Below are 13,658 nucleotides of genomic sequence, written 5' to 3'. Positions count from 1 at the left end.
TCTTTTAAATAAAATCTGAATGCGCATTTTGATTGGATTCAGATCTATTCAATCAGATTACTTTCGGATTAGGGTCAAATTTAGATAAGCATTTTAAGTCGGATCTAGAGTTTATGCGAATCAAAATCCAACCAGATTATATTCTTTTACATGTAAATAGCTTGGTTTTGTTTTAGTTTTTTCAGATCCAATATTACCACATGTATTTCATATTCATATCCAACCTTGGCTCCTCTGATCTGATTCGAATCCACTGTTTACATTTTCGATTCAGATCTGACAAAATTGGGCCCAAATCCGACCTGTTTGCAAACCTAATGTAAATAGCTTGTTTTTGTTCTACTTTTTTCAGAACCAGTATTACCACGTGTTTTGGATTTGGATTCAATTTTGCCTCATCGGATCTGATTGGGACATACAGTTTGCATTTCGCTTTCGAATTCGGATCTGAAAAGATCTAGCCTCAATCCGACCCATTGCTCCCCTAAACTAGATTGAGGTTAGTGCGAGAAGAGAACCACTAGCAGCAGCAGCCAGACATCGGCTTCTGTTGAGACCATGGTAGCGATGAGTCCGCTCCTCTTCCTTCTCACTGCCAAAATGAAATCCAAAATCTGAATTGTGAAGGAGAAGAAGAAGAAGAAGAAGAGTCACCATCACCAACTTCGTTGCTTCCTTAACTCAAGCCCGAGCTATGCCGCTGTCTCACTCCATCCTCTGCAAACCCATCTTCTTCTCCAAGCTCTCTCTCTTCCTCCTCAACAAGCGCGGCCCCCGCGGCCATGCCTTCCCTTTATCTTCCTCCTCCTCATCCTCAGCGCTCTCTCCAACCAAGACGAACCGCCATGGAGGTCGGGCGCCGGTGGTTTCCCTTCTCGAGGTTGGTGGTGTCAAAATCGACAAAAATGGTGATCACGCACTTCGCAGAATGGCTCTTTCCCCCCATTTTTCTCTTGTTTTCTTCTGAGTTTTTGATGATGGGTTTTAGTTCGTCCGTCGTATAGATGTGGTGCGAGAGGACGTTCCTGGGAACAACGTGCCCGACTCCATATTCTCCAAGATCTCGGGGCGCAGCTCCACCGGAGGGATTCGCACCCGATCGGGATACTGAAGAATGCCATTTACGAATACTTCGACGCGAATTATGCGTCTCTTTTCGTCAAGTTTGATGATCTCTGCCCCATTGTTTCTGTCAAGGAGGTACTTTTTGTTTCCCTGTCTTCCTTTTGGGTCACCGTTTCTATTGCTATCTATGAAGACACTTTTGTTTCTTCGGTGATTGTAGTTTGTGTGGGTGTTCTTGTTCTTAAAGTCTAGAGAGATTCACTGTTCGATAGAGTGAATTGAGGAGCTTTTGTTAAGTTTTATGCTCTGTGAGGAGTAGAAGAGAAAATTCATTGCTTACAAAATAAAAAATGAATGTTCATGGTTGGTTTCTCTTAGGGGTTTTTTGAAGGCACTTATTTACCTGAAAACTAGAATAAGTTCGGCTATTGCTTTTTTCTCGTCATCCAACTTGTCATGATTTTTTTGATCAGCTTGTTAGAGAAGAAGTGTAAGAATTAAATACCAGAATATTCTTATGGGGTTAAGTGGCGTTCTTTAATATTTGGAAACGAGATATGCACGTTTAAACTTGAGGTACAACTTCTGAGGGAAGTGTTGGATGGTGTAGAATCTGTAGATACCAATTTAGAAACTGAACCACTAACATTTAGGAGGATTAATCATCCAAACTAATATAAACAATTCAACATTGGGTCAAAAGGAAGGAACAATCCTGACAAAATACAAACAGATGCATATAGGTATGAATGCAATATGTGCATAGGACCCACTCTAGTAACGGGTTAAGGACAATATTCACAAAATATTATGGATAAACATAGGTAGTGCTACGGGTATTATAACAAAAACTCTGCCTATAATGCCGACAAACGTTGTACACATTCTAGTAACCAGATTGACTGAACATGTTGAGGTTTGTACGGAAGCTTTTAAAACTCAACATAGCACTCTTCACTATCTCACTCCATCAAAACTTTGTGTATCGACAGCGATTCATCATAAATTCAGCTGGAAGCAAATGTGTTCAGAAAATCAAATGCGATGCTGATGGAGCAAGGCCAAACTTCTATTAGAAGCATTCAATCAACAACATGTGCTGGACTATGAATGAAACATTCAGGTAAAACTGAAATGGCTGGACACTATCTTAACCAAGTTTTCAAGAGAAACCAAGGTTACCAGACTAGGAAGTAAAACTGAGAAACAAAAATGAGAAGCGGAAGTGAGGTATTTTCAAATTTGTAAAAAGCGGGATGCGAGGAATCAATTTAAACCCGAAATAGGAATAAAAAAAAAGTAATATGGGATCAAACGGAAAGTAAAACACTAATCAAACGAGAAGGGAATAAAAACTAAAATAAAATTGTCTATACTTAGATTTCATGATTTTGTAGTGTTAAGAATTGAATTCTTCTCAAAATCTAAAAATGATGGTTACCAATTTAGAGAAAGTACATGGGAAAGTGAGTGGGAAGTGTGAAAGAAAGCAAGTGGAAAAGGTAAAAAGAGGCATATAGGATGCAGAGAAGAAATGTGTGGGAAGCATAGGAGAAACGTGGGTGAATAGAGATTCCATCAAGTTTTGGAAGCGAGGAGTATTGTGCTTCCGAAGCGAGTTTCTAGAAAGCGCGCTTCCCAATATTTACGAAGCTTCCGATAACTCTAGGAGAAACATCTGACCATGTTATCATTTAAATTATCATTATCAGGAATTTAGCATAAGATTAGACTAGAGCATAAATAATCTTTATGTTAAAATTTTCTTCTTTTCTGAAGTTGATAGCCTATGTGGTGGCGTATTTATGCTTCCACATGTGGAAACTTTCATGGTTAGGAACATCCCATACTACATTTTCTATCAAGTTCCAAAATTTTTCTATAGCCGTCTCACTTAGATTTGCACCTGGTGCATCAATAGTAGCAATACTAAGGATAGTACTATTTAACATGATCTTGAGCTTAATAATTCTTTCAATCATTCTATTAATATTCCCTCTTTAATTTTTACAACACTAACCAACTAAAATCCCTGCCCTGTTTACTGAATCATCTTCTTTTCCCTGCATACCAAACCTTAAATCTTCCTTCAAGATCTTTAGCTTTCTCTCTTGTTTATTTCATCAATATTTTTCTAATTCTTTGAAGAATACTTTTTTAAAACTTTCCTTATATGCACGTGCATACACTCACACACGTATACACAGAGTGAAGGAGATATATTAAGGTAGTCATGCAGACAACGATAATTGTCTCATGAAAAGAAAAAAGATAAAACACTATATCCATATATTGTCTTTAAGTTAGCTCTACGCTTCTAACATTAGTCAAAGCTAGCTCTGTTACCCAAATTTTAATCGATATAGGAATGCATGTTTGATGTGCCTTTTGTCTTTATTGTCAGCTTGTTGTGTTGGTATCATGACTCATTGACACCAACCCATAGGCCCTAATGGATTGGCTTGGTGATATAGGTTTTAGGGTTAGGGCATGTGTCATAATACCTTTGTGTTTTATTTTACAAGTTTGCTCCTCATTTAGAAAAAAAACTATGAAAAAATATATAGATTTTAATAAAAAAATATGATGTCTGGTATTCAGTATATTCCTGTTCAATGTGTTCATGTTTTTCCATGTATGCTAATTATAGATCCTACTTATTTCTTGTTCAATGCATAATTATGTTCTTATGAGTTTTAATATTTTTGCAGCAGAAGGATACTGGTTTTGTTTGTCAATGTATTTATTATCAATGTGACGAATGTTTTGCAGAATTTTGATTATGTTCTAGTTCCTCCTGATCATGTCAGCAGGAGCTACAATGATACATACTATGTAGATCCTCAAACAGTCTTGAGGTGCCATACGAGTGCTCACCAGGCTGAGTTGTTGTAACGCCCCAAAATTTCAACTTGTGATTTTGAAAACATTATCGAAAAACCTTTCAAAGATTTAAAGTTTTCACTTTTAAAAACGACAACGAAGACATCTAGAAAGGAGCACAAGTCAACAATCCTGGGTACGTTAGCTGAAAAACCGTCATTCACACGAATAACTACTTAAAAGAATTGAGGAAATAAGACAATAGATTATTCATAAATTCTGTAGTTTATTACAAAATAAGCATTTTCCCAAAGTTCAATAATCTAAAGAAAAACTCTAAAACTCAGAGCCAAGCCGCCAGCAGAAAGAAGAGAAATCTTGAGCCATATTGCAACACGCCATCGACCGCCTGTGAAGTCCTACTCCTCACATGCCCATGAAATGGGTCAGTTTCATAACAAACTAGTAGGTGCACGAATAGATAAGTAGAATAAAATAAAGCAGGACATTCATGAGATAAACAACTATTATATTAAAACAACCAATACCATTGTAATCTATTCTGATCAGTGTAACATGTGCAAAGAGCTATTGTTTGAAACATTTCAAGCAGTGTAAGTCTCAATCATCTACAACTATTTAAAAAGATATTCTTTAAGTTCTGATATTAACTGGCCTGTGAGTACGCACAGACGCGAAACGTAGAAACAACCGAGACCGATCCGGGGGTTTATTATGTCAGGTGTTTTCATTAACCCGAATGGCTGACTGAGTCCGCTCCCAAGGGGACAATCAATGACCAATGAGAACAAGAGGGCTCAAGCTGTACTTTTGGTGTGACACCTTTTGAACGTCCTTAAGCACAAAAATTTGTCAACTTATGAATTGTCCATCTGCAACATGAATAATAAAGTTCTTCATTTTTTAAAGAAGCATCAAACATGACACACAATCAATTGAAGCAATCAATTAGTTGCATGGACAAGCATAGCCCAGGGAGTTCTACTCATGCCCACAGATGCAGGCCAACAGTTTGTAAGCAAAATATGACTTAAAGCATCACAGATACTTGACAAGCTTTGGGAAAGAACTATGAATAATTAGCACTAATGTTCACACACACACACAGAGTTAGTTTTCTAACCAAACTTAGTACTAGAAGTTCAATTAAGTGTCCAGATTTAATAACCAAGGGATAGATTTAACATTTAAAATACAAAACAAACTAAGGCGTTGTCCAATATAAAAGGGAAGATCCCAATGAAATCATCATTGGTCACTGACCGTCTCCTTGGGAGCGGACTCAGTCAGCCATTCGGGTTAATGAAAACACCTGACATAATAAACCCCTGGATCAGTCTCAGTTGTTTCTACGTTTCGCGTCTGTGCGTACCCACATGCCAGTTAATATCATAACTTAAAGAATATCTTTTTAAATAGTTGTAGATGATTGAGACTTACACTGCTTGAAATGCTTCAAACAATAGTTTTTTGCACATGTTACACTGATCAGAATAGATTACAATGGTATTGGTTGTTTTAATATAATAACTGCTTATCTCATGAATGTCCTGCTTTATTTTATTCTACTTATCTATTCGTGCACCTACTGGTTTGTTATAAAACTGACACATTTCATGGGCATGTGAGGAGTAGGACTTCACAGGCGATCGATGACGTGGTGCAATATGGCTCAAGATTTCTCTTCTTTATGCTGGCGGCTTGGCTCTGAGTTTTGGAGTTTTTCTTTAGATTATTGAACTTTGGGAAAATGCTCATTTTGTAATAAACTACAAAATTTATGAATAATCTATTGCCTCATTTCCTCAATTCTTTTAAGTAGTTATTCGTGTGAATGATGGTTTTTCAGCTAACGTACCCAGGATTGTTGACTTGTGCTTCTTTCTAGATGTCTTCCGTTGTCGCTTTTAAAAGTGAAAACTTTAAATCTTTGAAAGGTTTTTCGATAATGTTTTCGAAATCACAAGTTGAAATTTTGGGGCGTTACAGTTGTTGAGGAAAAGGCACACCCATTTTCTTGTTACTGGAGATGTTTATCGTAGGGATTCAATTGACTCTACCCACTACCTTGTATTTCATCAGGTATTTCTAAGTTGCATGTTTTGATTGGAGAAGCAGGTCTTCATATTGTTTCCTAATCTGTTACCTATTCTTCAGATGGAAGGAGTCCGTGTTTTCTCGCCAGATGGCTGAATCTGGCTTGGATGGAACTTCTTTATGCAGCAACGGACTTAAAGAGGTGTCTTGAGGGTTTAGCACCACATTTATTTGGTATGCCCTTCTTCTAGATTTTGTCTATTTTTTCATTGCTATATTTTTCACATGATCATTTTTGTTTGATGGACCTTTGCTAACCAAATTTTGTGAGTTTTTCAGGTGCTATTGAAATGCGCTGGGTTGACACCTATTTCCCATTCACCAATCCGTCATTTGAATTGGAAATATTTTTTCAGGTTTGAAAAGCTGTTTTCTTTTCATGCATTGTAGTCTGATGACTGGATAGGATGTATACTTTTCTTTTTATTTTTGAAGCAGAATTTCATGCATGTGTTGGTTAGATTGTTCCAGATGAAGTAGCTAGTAGGAAGAAGACTACTGAATCTATCTATTAAATTGTGCATCTTTTTTCCCCCTCAAAACAGATCTCACCAATCACCACTAGAATAACAAAGGGATGAAAGATCCTTACATACGTTGTTGGAATAAGCTCAAGTTCCACATAACTATATATGGGTACACATATCCTTTTATTTGTCTTTGAGTCATAAGTTACATGATTTGTTGGATGTCAAGGACCAGAACTCCAGAGTAGCATGATTCAGGATATGGGGCACTAGTTGTGGCCTTGTGGGTGGTGAACCAAAGTAATGAATTTTGATGGCCATCATCCCTTTCATGAGGATGAAGTCCTGAGATGAATTTGCAGGGGGCTAATGGAGAGACAAACTGAAGTGTGTACATATTTAGAGTTCAGAGAATGTATATATTGTCTTGCATTTCTTCAAAATTTCTTATGAGAAAAAAGATAACCATAATAAAAGAAAGATGTTCCTGAGGAGATAGACAATGTCTGCACGCAAGCTTAACCTGGGTTGTTTGAGGTTGTCTTATGCAAACTCAAGCAAGTTTAAGCTCCACATCTCAATGTTCAAGCTGAGTTTCATGTATTTGACTTTTTACTTTTTTAATTTGTAAAAAGAAGTGGAGGGCATGGGATTGATTTTGGATTTTAAGGGTAACCTTGTGACTTTTTTCAGTATGAGTCCAGAGTAGGTTATTAGCTGGCCAGACGCACGCATCCCAGTAGCTTCTTCCAGTCCATTTTTAGCAACATTCCATTTTTATGAAGAATTGTGTTTTCTTATGTGTGTGTGTGTGTAAAGTGGTAGCTGCCTACCACTTTTCTAGCCCACCGCCAGCCTACCACGAGCAAACAGGGTTGTTTTTCACAAATCTGACCCTGCAGATGTGTTTGGCATGGTTGATTTGCTAGGAAATGGCACTTGTTTTTTCGATAAAAAATATGACTTTTTAAGCCTTGAATATTTATGAAAATTTTAGACTATAGATTTTTAAATCTTATAAAAACCTACCTGGGTGTTGGAATCGGAAAATCCAAGAGTTAATTCCTATAAAATCAGGCATGTAAATCTCATCTGTATGTTCAGATTTAAGGAAAACATGGAAAGAACCTTCAAAAGCCCTGTAGGCTAGAAAAGTGGTAGGCAGCTACCACCTGCTCTCTCTCTCTCTCTATCTATTATATATATAGATATATATGTGTGTGTGTATACATAAGCGAGCTTAAGCTTAATCTTAAGCTCAAGATCATCTTATTTATTAAATAAACGAACTCAAGCTAGCATTTGGTAAGCGAGCCCAAGCTTCTTGTGATAAGCTCAAGTCAGCACCCATTAGCAATGGCAAATTTATCCTTCATAATTTGGGACGTTTTAATCCATATAAAATGTAAATAGAGGTTGATTATCATTTCACTAGAGAGAACATCAATGAGAAAACATTAAAGTCTTAAAGACATACAAACCAAGATGACATGATTTGCATCATTGCTCAAATTGAGAGGGCTGGTTGAAAAGGTTATTCTTTCTTTATTGCCAGTGGATATGTGCGGTATTTGGCAATAAATAGAATGGCTGAACTCTCACTTGTTCTTCCTTCTTATTGTTCCCTTTTTATCTTCTTAGTTTTCCTTCTTCTTCTCAACAAAAGGGGCCCAGATTTAATACTGGCATTCTGTGAGAGGTTTGCATCAACAATACACACAACAAAGTTGATTAAAAAGTTGAATATTGTAGGTCATCATGTACGGGCACCTAGATCAATGATTTATGTATATAGTTCACTAACTGTATAGTTTTCACATATACCGGTGGTAGACACCCACCAATCACTGATTTTCTATTTTTATTTTTTTCCCCTTGGTAAATACTGGACATTCTTGTGAAAGAGAATCTTCCAGCTAAACGTGAAGCCCTTAACTCTAACCTCAATCCATAACAAGATGCTTCTTCATGGGTGGCTAAACCAAGGGTTGTAGTTTCAATTTTCTTGTCAGCTGGATTACATAACCTTATCAATTTTGCTGGGACCTAGACTGTAGTGTCGACAATGCTGGTTCCTGAAACTCCTATACATCACAGGAGTTCCAGATTCCATGCTTCAATCTTGTTTTGTTCCCAAGCCACTTCTGAGAAATAGTAGGATCATAGTGGGGCACCTCATGCATCTTGTCCTACCACTAGTCTAGTATACGGAAAAACATCGTATTACCTTCTGCTGGTAATGCCAACTAGATACTCACTGTTTCCTGTTTTGCTTTTCTCAGTAACTCTAAGCAACAAGTTTTGAATAGAGCTTAACTGCTTAAGTTGTTTTCATCAAGTGGATTTTAAATGATCACAACTTTCTAAATCTTAATCGGGTGCTCCATTTTATTGGTTATGGGCTTCAGTTGATGTGTATATTGTGGTTAAGCATGTTCTTGTTATGATGCATTAAATTGGTTTATTTGTTATTCGATCATGGGCATGATTGTTTGTATGTCTTTTCTGAATGTAAAATCTGTGACTCATGTATAGGACTATAACTCATATTCTATACCTTCTAAGATGGCAAGCTGCAACAAGCGAACAATGCCAACTAAATGTACACAAATGTGCATATATCAATGCATTGATGTATTGAGATTATGACAAGCTGAGCTTTAGTTTTATGGTCATTTTCAGGAGAAATGCATGGAAGTTTTGGGTTGTGGGGTAACTGAACAAGAAATACTGAGAAGTGGTAAAACAAGTAATGTTGCATGGGCTTTTGGTCTTGGGCTTGAACGACTTGCAATGGTTTTGTTTGAGATACCAGATATTCGACTTTTCTGGTCAACAGATAAGCGTTTTACCTCTCAGGTATGAATTCTCTCTCTCTCTCTCTCGTTTTGGTCATTTGGTAGATTTCTGTATTGACTCATACTAAAAAATCATTCTTTAATTGCCCAAGTTCTCTTTTCTGTCTAAGTTGCACTACCTTCCTGTTCACATGGATCTTGCTTCTGATCTCTGTGTTTTTTGGAGTTCCCAGTATAAAATTGTAAACTAAGATATACTTCCCTCCACTTAAATTCCTGGTTGGAATGTCATTAAATGATTCTAACAATTCATGCATACTTCTTTCTCTCTGTTCTCAGTTATGGTTCATGCACTACTATGCTTTCTCTTCAGTAGGCGTTTGTGTCCTTGCTTCTCTTATAATACTGCTGCTAATGGGTTGAATAAGATCACTGAATGGTAAAGTCACTCTATCATAACCAATGGGCCTCAGGATTAAGGCTACCACAAGAAATTAAAAAAGAAACTGAAAAAGAAAAGTTAGTGCTGCTAATATGATTCTTCTTGCTTGTAGTTTTCTGAAGGGAAGCTTGGGGTCAAGTTCAAATCTTTCTCCAAGGTAAGTATTTATTTCTTAGAGAAGTACCTTTTACTTAATGTTTTCCGTGTGGATGCCTGTTTTTTTGGTTTGTTTAGTGTTGATGAGTTCACTCAGTAGAGCATAGCCACTCTTGTTACCTTTTCTTTTCTTTTTTTCCCCTTTTTCCTTCCTATAGCATGGGAAGTCTACTTTCCGAAGGTGAAAAATGAAAGGACCACAAATGTTACCTTTAATTACTTTCTTCCTCTGGGACTTTTGGCTCGTATATTTGATGTTTTTTAATAAATGACAACAGTTTTATGTTCAACCTATTGCTTGTATGACTGTTTAATGATTTTTTTTTATGCTTTTTAATCACGTAGTTTTGACCCTTTTTTGTTATTTGATCCCTCTGCTCATGTCGAATCCATAGTAACTTCTAATTCCATATTGATGGTTTGAACAGTTCCCTCCATGTTATAAAGACATGAGCTTTTGGATCAACGATTCATTTACAGAGAACAATCTGTGTGAAGTTGTCAGAGGTATTGCTGGTGATCTTGTGGAGGAGGTACATAATCAATGCCTTCTTTGTTGTCCACTTTTCTTGTAACTTTGTAAGCTGTGAGAGCCTGAGTTTGTTGAAATAGTTGTTCTTGGAGTTCACGTTGGAATTTATTTCAAGCAATTTCTGGGAGATTTTGCTGATAGTTTGCTAAACTTGTGCACTTTTCCTTGCCACTGGTGTTTGGGTGTTTTTCCAGATTGTTCTCCACTATATGTTGTTGTTTGGTTTGTTCTTCTTGTTCATTCTTGTATGTCTTAAGGGGGATGGTGTTTAAAGTTCATTCAAAGTTCATTCTGCTTTGCATTCTAGTAAATTCATCTGGTTACTGTGAAAAGATTATGAAATTTAGGTTTTTGCTTTTCACTGTATAGAAAAACATTTTGGAAGAGCAACTTGGAATTTTTTTATAGAAAATACAAAATTCAGGTAATAGATTACTTTTATTGGTGTGGCAAAATGTGTGATCATTGTGTTAGACCAGAAGGGAATTTTATCGGTGGTCACCACTCGCCATATGGGCACATATGTAATTGTTATATTGATTGTGTGTTTTTATCCTTGGTTTTTTATAGTGTCATATTATAGTTCCTGATGTATTATTTCATTCCTTGCAATTTTACTCATTTAGGTTTTCATTTATAAATACAGTAACAGGCGTCTGCCCTTCACCTGCAAAAGAACAAGGGGTCACGTCCAACCCTCTTCCTCTTTTTAGTCATAGATACCAGGTTTATGCATTGTGAATCTTCTAGTAGCCTATATGCAAATATTGAATTTTTCCTCAGGGGTATTTTCAGGATTACATGCTGTGCATGAGTATTAATGGTTTCTATATTCAGTTGATTATGAATGGACTATTATTCTTAATTAAGTTGATCTTTTGTTCGAAATTTCTCAGTAAAAATGAACTAATGTATCTTCTAAGAAATACTTTTGATGTTCAGATCAGGTGGCGTAGAAGTTATTCTCAAAAATGCATTTTTCATACAGGTGCAGTTGATTGATAACTTCACGAACAAGAAAGGGATGACCAGTCACTGCTATAGAATTGCATAATTCCCTCACTGATGAAGAAATAAATCACATGCAGGTAAAAAATAAAAAGATAGAAATACAAAATCCAAGATTTCAAAGCACTAGTTCTACCTGGAATAATGTAAAGTAAAAATGATTTGTGGGTGCAGTTCAATGTTAGAGAAGAAGTGCAGAAGAAGCTGAATTTGGTTCTAAGATGAAGCTGCAAGCTCTTGGAAGAAGCCATTTATCATGGTAGACCATGCATTATCTCTGAAAGAGAGGTGCTGCATCTACCCATACTCAAAATTTTGAGATTTTTGTATTTAAACCAGGGGATGGAAATTTACAATTTTCATCAAGAATCTTATAACAGCTTTGTTTCATGAGAGGAGAAATGTTCGATTGAAATGCTCATTTTTCCAAAAAGCGAATAATTACCATATTTCACTTTCATTAATATATGTATATGAAGAAAAAGTGAATATATGATAGTACATCAAAGAAAACTAGTTATTTCACGGTGATATCCTGAGGCTCACAGCCACTGGATGTGGCTAGGGTTGTGCTAAACAAGATGTTTGGATACATCTAAGGCACACTGTGTGTGTGTTTTATTCCTTTGGCATGTTAAATAGGGGTGCATTTCATTAGCAATCTGAGATCCTAAGGTAAACCAGAGATGCATGTATATTGGGGGTTTTGAGGATCGCAGGCCCTTCAAGCTGAGATTCCCTGTTTGCTTGAATGGAGGATATGGCATGTGCCTCTCACCAGATCCAACCTCGTGCATTAAGATCCAGAGCATTCAAACATGCCCTAAAAAGTGCAACAAGTGCGAGTTGGGAAAGATCTGAAAATGTTGACTCTCTAACCTGCCTGATCACTCTTGTTTGAGTTGGTAGACATCATTGGTAAAATTTTCAAAACATGTCAAATATGATGGTATATTCTTTTCAGTGGAATTGTTGAAATATCTTTTTTTTTAATTATTTGAAGATTAATAGTTGAATTATTAAAGAACATGACCAGCAATTCAAGGAATAACAAAAGGGCTATATGCCAAATAGGGTTGGTAAACAAGCCAAAGGAGCTGAATTTGAGGTGTTCAAGCTTGGCTTATTCTTGTTGTGAGCAGAGTTGAGGTTGAGATCATGGTAAGCCCAAGCTAAATAAGCTGAGATTGAGCTGGACACTTTACCCAAAAAAGGAAAAACTTATTAAAAAATTAAAAAAAGATATCCAACAAACAAGATTTAATAAAAAATATATAAAAAAAACTGGTGAAATAACACAGTTTGTGCTTTTGCCTGGTGTACAAACAATCAAGAAAGGTGATTGAAAAACTGCAGATCTTAATGCCAACCAATGTTAAAATTGGTTCACTAGGTGAATTGGTTTAAAGAAAACCCAAGAATCGAATCCAAATAGTTTGTGAATCTGAAAACTTTTTACCATCAGATGACAAGTGTCATTAAACAATAAAAAAACATTAAAACAAATATTAAATAATTTGTTTACTCTTTAAAAAATATTAAAATTTTGAATTGAAATGACACGTGAATCATTCACGGCTCCTTTTGGATCGCTAAGGGCTAATTTGATCTGGTTCGGCCAGTTCAGACCGATTTTGATAACAATGATTGGAACTCCAAACAGACCTCGCATTTGATATGAAATTTCCTAAACTATATTTGTCTCTATATACTTTAATCGGAACCTTTGGGTCCAAATATCTTAATTGGGCCTCCTCCTTTATCACCAAACATCAACCTTATCGGGCTCTGTTCAAACCCAACCAGTTGACAACATTGGGTGTGACTTGTAAGGATGCAAATGGTTGGGATTCGGATGCAGCCAATGCAAGATCCAATTAATTAGAAATTGGCTAAACATATTCAAGTTTCTGATTCGGATTCAGATGGAAAAAAGCTCATACCAAATCCAATTTTTTGCATGTAAACAAACACCCATCAGATTTGGTAGCAAAATATCAAAACCATATCCGAGTCCGATCATAATCGGATATGGGTTTTGGCTTGCCGAATCCGACTAAGTGGAGTTGGGTATCGGGTAAAAATCCAATCTGTTAACATCCTAGTTGCGAGGTAAGGGAGATTTCATACGAGTTTTAGACCATCGTGCTATAACGTGTCCGATTCGTGTCATACATGACACTCACTTCAGAAAGCGTGTCACTGTGAGTTAGACTAGTTACGAGGCAAGGTGGGGAGTGGGACGATGG

The 13,658-nt window shown here is 36.6% G+C and overlaps 1 pseudogene across 1 annotated transcript; it reads left to right on the top strand.

Moving 5' to 3' along the window:
• The first annotated feature begins 577 nt into the window (after positions 1-577).
• LOC149834545 (phenylalanine--tRNA ligase, chloroplastic/mitochondrial-like) lies at positions 578-11,778 on the top strand (annotated as a pseudogene). The gene is made up of 12 exons (XR_016432545.1): positions 578-908; positions 1,005-1,200; positions 3,838-3,950; position 5,018; positions 5,899-5,991; positions 6,067-6,180; positions 6,286-6,362; positions 9,156-9,332; positions 9,826-9,870; positions 10,298-10,402; positions 11,390-11,489; positions 11,584-11,778. The product of XR_016432545.1 is annotated as a phenylalanine--tRNA ligase, chloroplastic/mitochondrial-like (transcript).
• The last annotated feature ends 1,880 nt before the right edge of the window (positions 11,779-13,658 follow it).

This window comes from Nuphar pumila, chromosome 6 (genome assembly GCF_984573655.1).
Source record: "Nuphar pumila chromosome 6, dmNupPumi1.hap1.1, whole genome shotgun sequence".
In the NCBI taxonomy this organism is placed as follows: domain Eukaryota; kingdom Viridiplantae; phylum Streptophyta; class Magnoliopsida; order Nymphaeales; family Nymphaeaceae; genus Nuphar; species Nuphar pumila.
This window is presented reverse-complemented; position numbering and strand designations above follow the sequence as displayed.